Source organism: Adiantum capillus-veneris, chromosome 27 (assembly GCF_014529385.1).
Source record: "Adiantum capillus-veneris isolate H3 chromosome 27, ASM1452938v2, whole genome shotgun sequence".
In the NCBI taxonomy this organism is placed as follows: domain Eukaryota; kingdom Viridiplantae; phylum Streptophyta; class Polypodiopsida; order Polypodiales; family Pteridaceae; genus Adiantum; species Adiantum capillus-veneris.
In genome coordinates this window covers 139772859-139786550 of record NC_140957.1, presented here as the reverse complement: position 1 = coordinate 139786550, position 13692 = coordinate 139772859, and the positions used below count along the sequence as shown (strand labels likewise).

At 40.3% G+C, this 13692-nt stretch overlaps 1 pseudogene; it reads right to left on the bottom strand.

The window, feature by feature from the left end:
- Positions 1-2576: 2576 nt before the first annotated feature.
- On the bottom strand, positions 2577-3280 carry LOC147422839 (uncharacterized; annotated as a pseudogene).
- Between the last annotated feature and the right edge of the window lie 10412 nt (positions 3281-13692).

The window sequence follows — 13692 nt, the reverse complement described above, 5'->3', positions numbered from 1 at the left end:
TCATTCCAGTATACAAATAGCACATGAACTTCCCAAATAGTAGATGTGTGTGTAATCCAGTGCAGGATAGCTTGTCAAAGTGTAAAAAAAACTTCCAAGATAAGATAGAGTCCAAGTTGCCTGCATCCATTCAAATAAGACAACAAATATGATAGCCTTGGATGTGTTTTACAGGTATTAATGGACTAATCCATGTCCATCTTCCAAACTTTTTTTGAAACCTTTCCAAGCTAAGTCCATAGTAATTATGTGGACCAATGGTTTTTCAAAAGGAACCCAAAGTTTTTTTTCAATTAGAGAAGAATTTTATATCATTCTGATTAGAAGGCCATCACCCCTTTTAATCCAAGTGTCTGAATCCCCCCACTTTTATTATCACAGTTAATCTTCCTAGATTAATGAAAGCACCATCATATGAAGTTTTTTTTTATAAAAAAGGTTTTCATTTGTATAAAAAATTCCCATAATAGTTCCAAACCGCCATAGACTAGTTCAATGTTTGTTTTAAGTTGGGTAAAGATTAGGCCCACCATGTTATCCAAATCCACCGGTTTGCAGGTCTACCGAGGTGGCAAGATGCCCTTGCTGAATCAAGTAAGAACATGAGTCTAACTAAAAGAAGAATTATGCTACACAGTTTCCAAATCCTTATGTGAATGAAAGAGGAGATCCTTGCAGTTCTTCAGCCCAACGGTTTTAGCCATTCAACTAGTAACTGAAAGCAGTAGGGCTAGAGAAAATCATCAAACACCCGTAAGCAGCAGGGCCAGGCCTTGTTTTTACCATTTAGAAAAACCCATAATGTCCATGTAAATACCGATAAGCAGTAATTCAACCAAGATCCGGGAACAACCCCCATAAAATCTTTATGGAATGCAGTCATGGTGACTTCCCATGCCATAATAGTGTTATATAACATTGTGAAATGGTAAACAACCTTCTTTGCTCATAAAACCAACCTAAGCAGTGGAAGGCAACTTAGACCAAAACAAATAACAAGCACCAAAGGGAACAACAACCCCCTAGTGAGACAACAAAAAATGTAAAGTACCATCCTTTTCTCCTGCCACATAAGACATGTTTCAGTACAACAGTACCATGTCACTTGGCCCTTTTATCCACAAAAATTATTCACCACCGGTGTGTAGAGGGTGGAACAACACCACCATATTTCAAGCTCCCATCAATATCAAAACCATAAGGTTTATCAAGTCAAAGAATAATAACCCATGCAAAAAGGCACAAATAGCATGCCAACCTGCAACCCAATTAGTAAGCGCCCAAAAAATTGTTTTGTTCGAACCAGTTACCAGGGCAGAGCTGTAACCAAACCAGTGGTTAGTCACCGAATAATAGCTAGTAGGTAGGTTTTCCACTTTTTTGAAAACAATAGAGTTTTAAAAGTAGCCGTAGGTAGTAAGCCATACCAAAAAGAACCATCAATGTGGAATCCTCAACAAAAATAATGCGACATAGATAGCAATGAGGATCCCAATATTGGGATTAAAGCCTTGTAGAAAAAACCATGTTCCTTATTATACAGTGAGAAAACTAATCAAGGTGTCATGCCATCTAAAGCAGTACAGAAATTTTTCCCTAAAAAATAGGTGCAAAAAAAGATCATGAGTAAAAATAACAGACCTGTGTTACTTGTGTAATGAGCTCCATTCTTTGGTGCAATAGAGAGACAGAAACGCAATACTTCTTTATGTAAAAAACGGAGCACAAACAAAGCTAAGTGAGGGGTAGAGTTGCGCCCTCACCTTTTAAATAGAGGAGGGAGAGAGTTGCCATAACTGCATAGCGCACACATTTCCATGCGTGGAGAGATCCCCAGCAGAGATGGTGAGGCCGCCTGCAAGGCGGCCTCACTTGCAAGGCGCAGTGCCTCTTCATTACGCCTGCAAGGCGTAATGAAGAGGCAACCCAAATGCTTTCATGGTCAGGTCAACCCGAGGTAGGAGCACGATGTAGTACTCATGCTTTTGCAAGGGCCATGCCCCATGGTGGAGACTATAGATGGTAGGTTTTAGTAAAAACCCAAGAGTTTAAGTAAGCTTGGGATTGCTTAATAGGTAAGTGATATAGTGTGTGTGTGTGTGTGTGTGTGTGTGACAATTAGCCCGGCCAGACAAAAACTGCTACCGCAACATGTCCCTTAAGATGGGCCAAGTCCCATGGACTTTATTTGAAGTCAAGCTTTTAGGAGTTAATAAAAAATAAGCTAGGAGCTTTAAAGTACCCCAGTGTGTGTGTGTGTGTATATATATATATATATATATATATATATATATATATATATATATATATATATATATATATATATATATATATATATATGTATGTATTTATGTATGTACGTATCTATGTTTGTATATATATATATATATAGATACATATATATATGTGTGTGTGTGTGTGAAATCAAACATAAATACATATATATATACAAACATAGATACATACATACATAAATACATACATACATACATACATATATATACATATATATATATATATATATATAGATACATATATATATGTGTGTGTGTGTGTCCCCTGCACCATCAAACTTTTTAATGAAAAGTTTGCAGACTAGTGGGTCGAATCTTTTTTTGTGAATTTTCCTCACTTCTTCCTATGGATCTATCCCTCACTTCCATTCTAGGTTCTGGTCGAGTGATAGGGATTCTAAATCTCTCAGTTGGGGTCCCATAGTACCTTGTTTCAGCCCTACTTACCTTTGGGCCTTTGGGTCAATAGGTCTCGTTGATTCCCTATGCAGTCCCTCGCGCTCATTTTCATATCCTGGAGGTCTTCTACTGTGTAAGTTTAGGCTTGCAAACACCAATGTTGGAGGCGGTCGGTAAGTGGGGGTAGGTATGTCATAGTCTTCCTCACCTGGCCTAGCCGTGATTCTAGGCACAACGTGAGCTTCTTCCCTAAAAAATTGCCTCCCCTGCCACCGATAGTGCCCTAGTCTATCTGATGAAAGGGCCTCATATTTATTGCCGCATTTATCACTTATGCTTATGGGGAAGGAGTTCCCTCCCTCAAAGACATGAAGAGTTATTTTGGGGGGGATATTCGTGTCCATTTGCAATGGTGGTCCTTTAAACTATTCCTCCGGTGTTTTTCTATAACAATATTCCCTCATTGTCCACATACACTCTCTTTGTTTGCATGGTGAAATTGGAGTTGAATTGACAGGAGGTCTAGAAGTTACCTCTTCCTGTACAATCATAGGTAGTGGGAGTGCACTTCGTTCAAAGCCCACCATTCGTGAAGGTCTTCTTGGAAGTATTTCCTCCGGTTGGTCCATCAAATTTGGGGTGGACAGGGTTCGTCCTTCCTCTCCAAGATGAATCAATCCTGTGGGGTCCATACGTTCAAAATAAGGTGTTAGCACATAGCGTATTCCAATCAAGCTCATGTATTGGTCTCCTTGGAAGTTAACCCATACTTCAGGCTCCAAGAGGGATATTGTGTCCTCTATTTTGACCGTTACACGGTTCTCTGGATCCCCATGTAGCTTGGCACCATGTACATTGGTTCTTATACACAAAAGTTTAGTGTGAAAGCGGAGTCCATTAGGCCCGTTGGTCATTTCTTCACCCATGGCAATAGATGCTTCGCTAATAGCTAGGAGTGATGCTTCGCTTGATTCAGAGATCGTGTCTTCTATGATGGGAACCAAGGTAGGTGGTATACTAGTTCCACTTCCTTCGAAAGATACTCTAGACGCTAGACTTGAACCTGAAGCAACGCTTTTTCCTGACCTTAGGTGCATAGGTTGCAATGTCGGTCTTTCTCCTTGTTTTTTATTGGTTTTTTTTTTCAAGTCTTGAATTTAGATGTGAGCAATGAGTTTGGAAGAGGTCAGATTGGACCTTGCCTTCGTTCTTCCTTTGCTCATGTTTGAAGATTCAAAAGAGATCTCTAACAAAATCGCCTTAGAGCAATGGGCAGTAGCCTGCTCAAATTTTGAATGTTATCTCTTTTTGTTGTCAATTAGTGGCTGGGAAAAATTCAATAGCACCCCCCCCCCCCCCTTCAAGGTTTGAATTTGTGAGTCCTAACCACCTGTTTGCAGAGAAAGTGTAAAAACGTGTCTCGTCTGAAGCTTTGGGGTGGATGCATGAATAGGTGGACCAAAAACCTTGTCCTGGACAGAGGTTTTATAACCGGTACATAAAACCATCTCTATTAGTTCAATTCGATATATTCTTTTGAACAGCTTTTTAATTAAATATAGAATTTCCACAGCTTTTTGTTAAAACGGCTCTGTACCTCTTAACTATGCACGTCAGCCAGCTCTTTACACCATTACTATTTCCATGTCTCTTTTTCAAATATAGAAGACGGCTCTGTAGCTCTTAACTATGCACGTCAGCCAGCTCTTTGTCTTCCCGCTCTCTCGTTTTCCTGTCTCTCTCTAACTCTCTGTGTAGGAGCACAGATTGCTGTTTCACTTTGTAGGCCTATCACACATCTATTGCTGTCATATACTGCTCTTGCTCTCCGTAGGCCTATCACCTCACTCAATCTTTCCCTCTGTAGCATGGAGAAAGAATCTTACACTGTATGTGACTGCTCTTAGCCTCACTGTGAACTGTGTGCTAGGTATGCTGTTGATGCGGTCAAGGAATATCATGCTAGGAGAAAGAGAGAGCAACGTGCTAAGAACAAGCTTGAGCAGGTAGCACATGAGGAAGATAATGATCAAAATGGTGTTGATGATGCAAAGCGTCAAAGACTTTCCTTGTTATGCTCTTCTATTGGCGTACAAAGGCCCTCGATGTTGCATCACGCTCAGATATTTTGTGCAAGTTTGTCAATCATCCTTCTCTTGGAGACCTTGAAATGCCCAGGGCACAAATAACCTTCGTTGAAGCCATACGCAACACAATAGATGCAATCAAATTACCCAAGAGCGGACAGGAGCTCTTTCTTAAAAGGTTCATCACCACAATGCTTATGAATGTTGAGTGTACATCTACCTCAAAAGTGAATGTTTTAGCTGCATCTAAGTTGCTAAATTTGCACAAGAGGAACTTCATAGATGCAAAGGATCGATTGAGGGCAGCAGGTGATGGAAATTTTCCAATCTCTTTGTGTGCTCGACAACCCATGGATCGTGGTTTCATAACACCTGATGAGAAAGAGTTGATCTTCTCTTTTTGGATGTCTAACACTCGTGTTTCACCCAATAAGAAGGATGTGTGCAGAAAGCGTATTGGAAGAAATTCATATGTCAAACATCCCGTGCATCTTCTTGAACAATCTCAGGTAATAACTTGCTTCACTATATCCATTTTTGTTTTCTAATATTTGCATTCATGACCTATATTCACTATAATTGGGTTGATAAGAGTAGATATGAAATCGGATATGAAGGAAGTTATAAATGGAAATAAGGGGAATCTGTATTTGGTCCTACTGTTTGTCATGTCAGATAGGTAAAAAACATATTTGTTTGAAAGGAAAATACTGGTTTACATATCCAGTAAATTTTTTTTAACACTTATTTCTCACTAGTATATCGTGATTAAGTGCTCACATGTACTGGTTAGGTAAATAACATACCGGTTTTAAATGAAAAGACTGGTTTACATCAGCAGTCAGAACATTTGAACTGGTTGACACTTATATACCACTGGTACGTACCAGGGACATGTGTTCATTTTTTTAAACCCTTATTTTTCACTGGTATACATCATGGTTAAGTGCTCACATGTACTGGTTAGTAAATAACATACCAACTTTAAATGAAAAGACTGGTTTACATCAGCAGTCAGAACATTTGAACTGGTTGACACTTATATACCACTAGTACGTACCAAGGACATGTGTTCATTTTTCTAACCCTTATTTTTCACTGGTATACATCATGGTTAAGTGCTCACATGTACTAGTTAGGTAAATAACATACCGGTTTTAAATGAAAAGACTGTTTACATCAGTAGTAAGAACATTTGAACTGGTTGACACTTATATACCACTGGTACGTACCAAGGGCACGTGTTCATTTTTTTTAACACTTATTTCTCACTGGTATACATCGTGGTTAAGTGCTCACATGTACTGGTTAGGTAAATAACATACCGGTTTTAAATGAAAAGACTGGTTTACATCAGCAGTAAGAACATTTGAACTGGTTGACACTTATATACCAACGGTACGTACCAAGGACATGTGTTCATATATACTGGTTTGTTTAACCAATTAAGTGAAAAAACATAGTGGTTTGAAATAAAAATACTGGTTTATAGTAATGTAACAGTTTTCCTCAAAGATAATAAAAACCTGCAGTTTTCTTCAATGTTCTTTAACCATATATGTCTTTCATTGTAGGTGGAGCTCTTTCTCAACTTCAAAGAACAATACCCTGAAATTGTAATAAGGCAACGGGCGTTTGAGTACATGAAGCCATATTTTGTGCGAAAATTGAGAGACCGATATACTTGCTGCGGCATTTCACATGTTCAAATGTCCTTCCTAAAGGATGCCATAAATCACGTGCGAAGTTCTGTATTCGGTCTGCATGGAAAAGCTTGCCAATGTCAATGCAACATATGCAAAGACAATGGTGGATGCAAGGCACCAAAAAACCCTATCAAGAGTGTAACAGCCTTATTGGACTCTACACTGTGTCCAAAATCAGATACCTCCACCTTCCATGCCGTTGCCTGCTTGAGTGGTCAATGTAAAAGGTGTGGCCCGGATAAGTTAGACTTTTGTGCTGTAGAGGCTGCATTTATTGCTAAAAAGATTGTGGTGAAGAGTTTTGAGGACCTAGAAGTAGGAACTGCGCGTGCCGGTCTGAAGAAGAAAAGGAAAGTCTTGTCGCATAAGGAAATATCATGCCAAGATCTCTCAGTCATGTTCAAAGACCATCTTAATAAATACATAATGCATAATTTTGTGTATAGATGGCAAGCAGAACAATATAAGGAATGTATACAAAGCTTTCCAGAAGATGTTGTTGTGTCAGTTGTTGACTTTGCTGAAAATTATAGTTTCAAAGAACAAAATGAGATTCAGTCCATGCACAGGTATTCAAATCAAGTAACTATTTTTGTGCACATAACATATTTCCGAATTGTAGGTAACGACATCACCCTAGATCAGTATTATTTCTTTTGTATTAAGCCTTCAATAATTTCTGATTTTTATATTATGCAGGTGACATCCACAAGACAATTCACTTCTTCATTTCAGATGACAAGCAACATGACACACATTTTGTTCAACACTGTTTTCTGAAACATGCGGAATGGGTAAAGCAATTTGGTCTAAACATAAGGCGTCATTGGGTATGGTCTGATGGAGGAGCTTCACAATTCAAAGCAAGAAGACCATTCTATTTCCTTGCCAGGTATACCATGTTCTAACAAACATTATCTGAAGGTGGTTTTAATATAGAGACCTATAATATTGGCATTAAAGTTGTAATAAAATGCTTGTCTAACATCAGTAATATTATAAATACGTGTTTTTTTTGGTAATTTTATCGTGTCGAGTATATTAATCTTCTTCTATCCATTGAATAAATTGCAGATACAGTGTTTTTACAGGCCGGATGGAAAATGTCTTGGAACTTTTTTGGATCCGACCATGGTAAGGGAGAACACGACGCTGCGAGAGCAGTGATAAAAAGGTCTTTAACTCAATGCCAATTGCAGCCAAACTGCCCTAAGATAGACTGTGCTGTAGATGTTGTGGCATTATTGAGACGGACCTTGTCAGATGGTGCTACAGCCACCTATGCATCCCAGGCCCGTTATGTAAGCAGGATTTTTTGGGTGATTGAATTGGGAGATGTAGAAAGGGGAAAAAATTGGGATGTGAAGGCTGTAAAAAATACCCGCTCAATGCACTCTGTTTCCGCATATTCAGAGCATGATACAACTGCTTTGAGAACACGTTCACTGTCTTGTTTCTGTAGTGCATGTAAACAGGAAAAGTGGAGGAGATGTGTGAGAAAGTCACACGTTTCTTTTTGGACATACCTTATTTTGGAGCCTACGGAAGAAGGGGAAGATGATGACGACGAAATAAATGAGGATGCAGCGTATGAAGGACACTATGACACGCTCAGCCAAGCTCTTATTGTTGGTGATAATTTTGCTGTTCCCACACCAAATGACAATGAAGAAAAAGTAGATTTCTATATAGTGAAATGCACTGCAGCTATTCAGGAGTTTCATTCAGACGCTGAAGATGACTGGGGCAATATCATTGGGCGAGGATCCTATGTTATCAAAGGGTTTTACTATCGTATGATAAATGAGCAGACCTACGAGCTTTTGGACAAAAAGCCAGAGGTGTTCATATATTCACATCTTGTTCGGGCAATCAAAATCCCCATGATACCCCATCCCAGCAACTCAAAACTATATACAATATCACTTGATGTCAGTGAGTCTATCTACAATAGTATGCCTTTTGAGCTGTAACTATCTTAAGAAATGCATAATGCATAATTTTGTGTATATCTGCCTTTAATTGTAAACTGAACTGTCTCCCTCTCCCTCCCTCTCTCTCTCTCTCTCTCTCTCTCTCTCTCTCTCTCTCTCTCTTTGTCACTTCTCAATATCATTTCGGTATCATACCAGTCATTTCTCAGTATCATACCGGTATCATAGCAGTCAATTCCCAGTATCATACCGGTATGATACCGGTATCATACCAGTATTTTCTCAGTATCATACCAGTATCATACATTCCCTCTCTCTCTCTCTCTCTCTCTCTCTCTCTCTCTCTCTCTCTCTCTCTGTGTCACTTCTCAATATCATACCGGTATCATACCATTCACTCCTCAGTATGATACCGGTATTATACAAGTCCCTCTCTCCCTCTTTCTCTCTCTCTCTCTCTCTCTCTCTCTCTGTCTCTCTCTCTCTCTCTCTCTCTCTCTCTCTCTCTCTCTCTCTCTCTCATTTCTCAGTATCATACCAGTCACTTCTCAGTATCATACCGGTATCATACCACTCACTCCTTAGTATGCTACCGGTATCATACAAGTCTCTCTCTCTCTCTCTCTCTCTCTTTCTCTCTCTATGCAACATAGACAACTTACACAACACCCCACCTAGATAGGGCCATGGCTACAACCATTGAAGTGTTTTCTTGTTGCCACAGATCTCTCTTTGTCTTTGTCACTTCTCAGTATCATACCGGTATCATACCAGTAACTCCTCAGTATCATACCGTTATCATACTAGTCCCTCTCCCTCTGTCTCTCTCTCTCTCCTCTCTCTCTCTCTCTCTCTCTCTCTCTCTCTCTCTCTCTCTCTCTCTCAGGATCATACCGGTCACTCCTCAGTATCATACCGGTATCATACCAGTCCCTCTCCCTCTCTCTCTCTCTCTCTCTCTCTCTCTCTCTCTCTCACACACACACACACACACACACACACACACACACACACACACACACACACACACACACACACACACACACACACACACACACACACACACACACACACACACACACTTCTCAGTATCATACTGGTCACTCATCAGTATCATACCGGTATCATATTAGTCACTTCACAGTATCATACCAGTCACTTCTCAATTTAAGACTGTGTGTGTGTGTGTGTGTGTGTGTGTGTGTGTGTGTGTGTGTCACTTCTCAATATCATACCGGTCACTTCTCAGTATCATACCGGTATCATACCATTCACTTCAAAGAATCATATCGGTATCATACAAGTCACTTCTCAGTATCCGACTCTCTTTCTCTCTCTCTCTCTCTCTCTCTCTCTCTCTCTCTCTCTCTCTCTCTCACTTCTCAGTATCATACCAGTCACTGCCCAGTATCATACCGGTATCAGACTCTCTCTCTCTCTCTCTCTCTCTCTCTCTCTCCTTTTATTTGCAAGATACTTCAAATATAGAAAACAACGTATTTCCATGCAACTTGCTTGTAAATGTATTATACATGAATTCTGTTACATTGATTGACAAGAAGGCTGAGTAATTTTCCATTTACATCCATCGACAAAAAAATACATTGACAAAAGTCACCCACTTCATAGACTTTATGAAGCTTTCTTTTTATTAAAAAAATCTGTTCCTTTCTTCTTGAAAAAGTCAATCCGCCATTTCCAATAAAAACGACGCACATAGGTGTCGTCAAGTTGTCCGTCTGCTCAAATTACAGTCCTCTTTGTATACTCAATTCTGTTCTTAGAGTACAACCAGTGTGCCAGCCAGTTTATGACGTACAATGGTTTGACAGAAAACAGGCACACACTTCTTTAGACTGCTTTTTTAGCTTGGGAAAAACAAGAAATGACCCCAATGGATTAAACATTAGCTTATATCCAGAATCATCAAATATAAGTGTGTCAGGTGGTAGGTTAGGAAAATTTTCGAGATTCTTGTGGAACACCGGTTTATCTGTCGCGCCCAATTTAAAAGGGGTCCTTGTGCACTGCGCCTGACTTACCACTCTATTGAATCTTTTGTGGTGGTCAGGGAACACTGTCGCGCTAGTGTGCGTTTGAGCTTCTCAAACTCGCAGCAGCTCCATATCCACACTTCGAACCATCTGAAACAAAAATTCAGAAACACTTTTGCATCGGGCCTTACCCAAAACTGTGTATCCCCTTTAACAACATACCACATTTTTGGCCAGTAGGGCAATTCTTCACCATATTTTCCATCAAATTTCTTGAGCAATAATCCATTAAGGTCCAAGATGAGAACCCTAAGCTGGACGCTCAACGGAGGTGGTGGCCTTGGCCATATCAATGGGATTCTTTTAATTAGTCTAAACCATAGAGGAAACACGAGCACTGCAGAAGACAACACGCAATTCCATATTGCACGAATGTCAGCCCTGCGATTCTGCTTGTCAGCCCTGAACCTATCTGCAAGGCGCCATTCTTCAACTGAAAACATATCTGCAGATGCAAAATTACACAAGACTCAAATTTAAATATGCAATTAGGACATATCTACAGATGGAAATCATACAATAAAAATACACAATGTTCAAAAATTAGGCACAAGATGAAAGAGACGTCGAATGGGAAAGAAAGTTATATTAATTTTAGAAGTGGTTACATAAAAAGAAACATAGGGGGGCAAACTATAATCTTTTGCAGGCTCTAGGTTTAGGGTCAGAACTTGTGCCGGTATTTTGCATCTCCTTAGTGTCTTCTATGTCCATCTCCTCTTCTGGCTGCCCCTTGGTCTCTTCCTCTTCCTTGCTTTTTTGCTCCATTTCAGGCTTCTCATCTCCAGTCTTCTCAATTTTTTTTCTTTTTGCCTTTCTTATATGCTGAGCAAGGGTCTCCTCGGGACTTCCCTCCAGCCTGACATCTACACGACCATCAGCTTTAGAAAGCTGTGCAGCAAAAGATCACTTATTAGAGCCATAATCAATGAAAAAACTTACTCTTGCCACGTTGGCCTCGTTTTCTCGGGGTCTTTGATCTTGTCACCCGTACGCCAGTGTCTAGCAACACATCGTCTTCCTCATTCTGGGTTTTCCCTTCAACACCAGTCGTACTCTGCTCCTTTACCTCAAAGTTTTGTTCTTTCTGAAACAGGTTTCTCAGCATTACCAGGGACATTTTCATCAAGCAATACCTCCATAGGTGTCTTGTATGCAGGCGTCACTGCATCGTTCCCTGTGTCTTTACCGACAGTAGTTCTGAAGCAGCTTGACTCTGAAAAAAAATCAGAGAAGACAAAAATCAACCACCTGAAAAAACATCATAGAAGACAAAAATCAACCACCCGATTACCCATTGAAACAATTTTCTCACCTGTTTTTGGGCATGGTTCAACTGGCTTCTTCTTTAGAAGGGATTGGTCTTCTGCAGAAATAACTCCGGGGCAATCCTTAAGCATGCACTTTCCTTTCTCAGCCAAGTGAGCTTAGCAGAATGCATGGTATGCATGTGAACAAGGCAATAGAACAACATGGCTTGAGCGATTGTGATCATGAATTTTTACACCACAAGCATTGCACACATCAATGAGAACAACACTATGTCCAAGAGATGAAACTCGTGCAGGCAAGACTATGGTTTCAGGTAGCATTGGTTGACTAATCATGTCTGTCACAAATGTGACATAGAGACCAAAGGTTTCCTCATGCTCCAACCATTTGGATAATTCTTCCTGTAGGCAAGAGACCTCTGTTATCAGACAATGTCAAACAGGTATAAAATCGGTATGAATGCTTGAAAATCGGTATAATGATGTTATCATACCGGTATGATTACATCCTGCCGGTATGATGCTATCCCACCGGTATAATGTTATTATAGTGGATAGTATAACATCATACCGGTAGGATAACATCCGGTAACATCATACTGGTAGGATAACATCCGGTAACATCATACCGGTAGGATAACATTATACCGGAAGCTTAACATCAAACCGGTTGGATCTAACCATACCGGTCGGATGTAACCATACCGGTAGGATGTTATCATACCGGTAGGATTATATCCTAAATCCTAGCGGTAAGATGTTAGCATCCCGATAGGATATAATCATACCGGTAGGATGTAATCATACCGGTAGGGTATAATCCTACCGGTATGATAACATCCTACTGGTATTGTCATCTACCCTTACCGAATATGATATAATCCTACCGGTATGAAAAATCATACCTTATGGTACTTTGCAGGTATTATACTACAATCAGATGGATTTAAAAGAATACGTGTGCCTGCTGTAGGGTGGCTTTTGCTTGGTCAAATTTTTCTTGGAGGCTGTCAAGCAAGCCTGTTGGTACATTGGCATCGTCAAGGAAGTGCATTCGGATGGTGTCAAGGGCACCCTCGCAACGGTGCACATCAGCAACAGATTTGACCACTGAATCCTTAGCCTTATGACACTCGGCTGATACATTGTCATGAGATTTTCTAACCTCAACAAGAAGTTCTTGCAAGGAAGTGGATACTTCAACACTAAACGCAGATTGAGTAGTCGCAAAAAGCCCACTTTCGACTGGTGTACTTCTAGATGGGGTATTTACTAAGAAGATGGCATAACCACTTGGGGTTCCTGTGGATACTTGGGAAGTCTCTAACTTCATTGTTCTCTTTTCCTATCTAAGTGACCTTCATTGGTCACATTCTTCACCACCTCAGATGCAAACTCAGCCCACTTTACCGGACCTGTGTATACGAAATAAACATATCCGCGTGCAAACTTGACTCCCAGCAGATAGTTTGGTGGTTTGGATTGGTACACCTGCTTGTAGAGCTGGTAGAGTGCCTTGTAGTGATCTGGACTTGCTGTTTTTATCGGCACATTTTTCTCCTTCACTAGAAGACACGTGAAAACTTTCATCCAGTCGCATATGGGCACATCTGCATCTATCAACTTCCTAACATCTTTCCCCTCAAGACTTAACCCATATTCCCTGTGAAAATCCTCCTTTGTCGTGTAGAATGCCTTTAATGGCACCTCCACATCCTTGGGGTGAACAAAGCGGCTGATTTTGGGAGGAGGCTGTAACTTCTGTCTCTGAAAGGAATAAATCCATATTCATTACTCAATGTATCCACACCTCAGTACTCTACTACACATACAGGCCCGCTGTACACAACACAGAGAGAGACAGAGAGAGGTGACATACCTTCGTGGGAGAATGTCGGGTCTTTGTGGGGGAGACCTGTCGGGTTGCATTCCTTGGGCTCTTTCTTA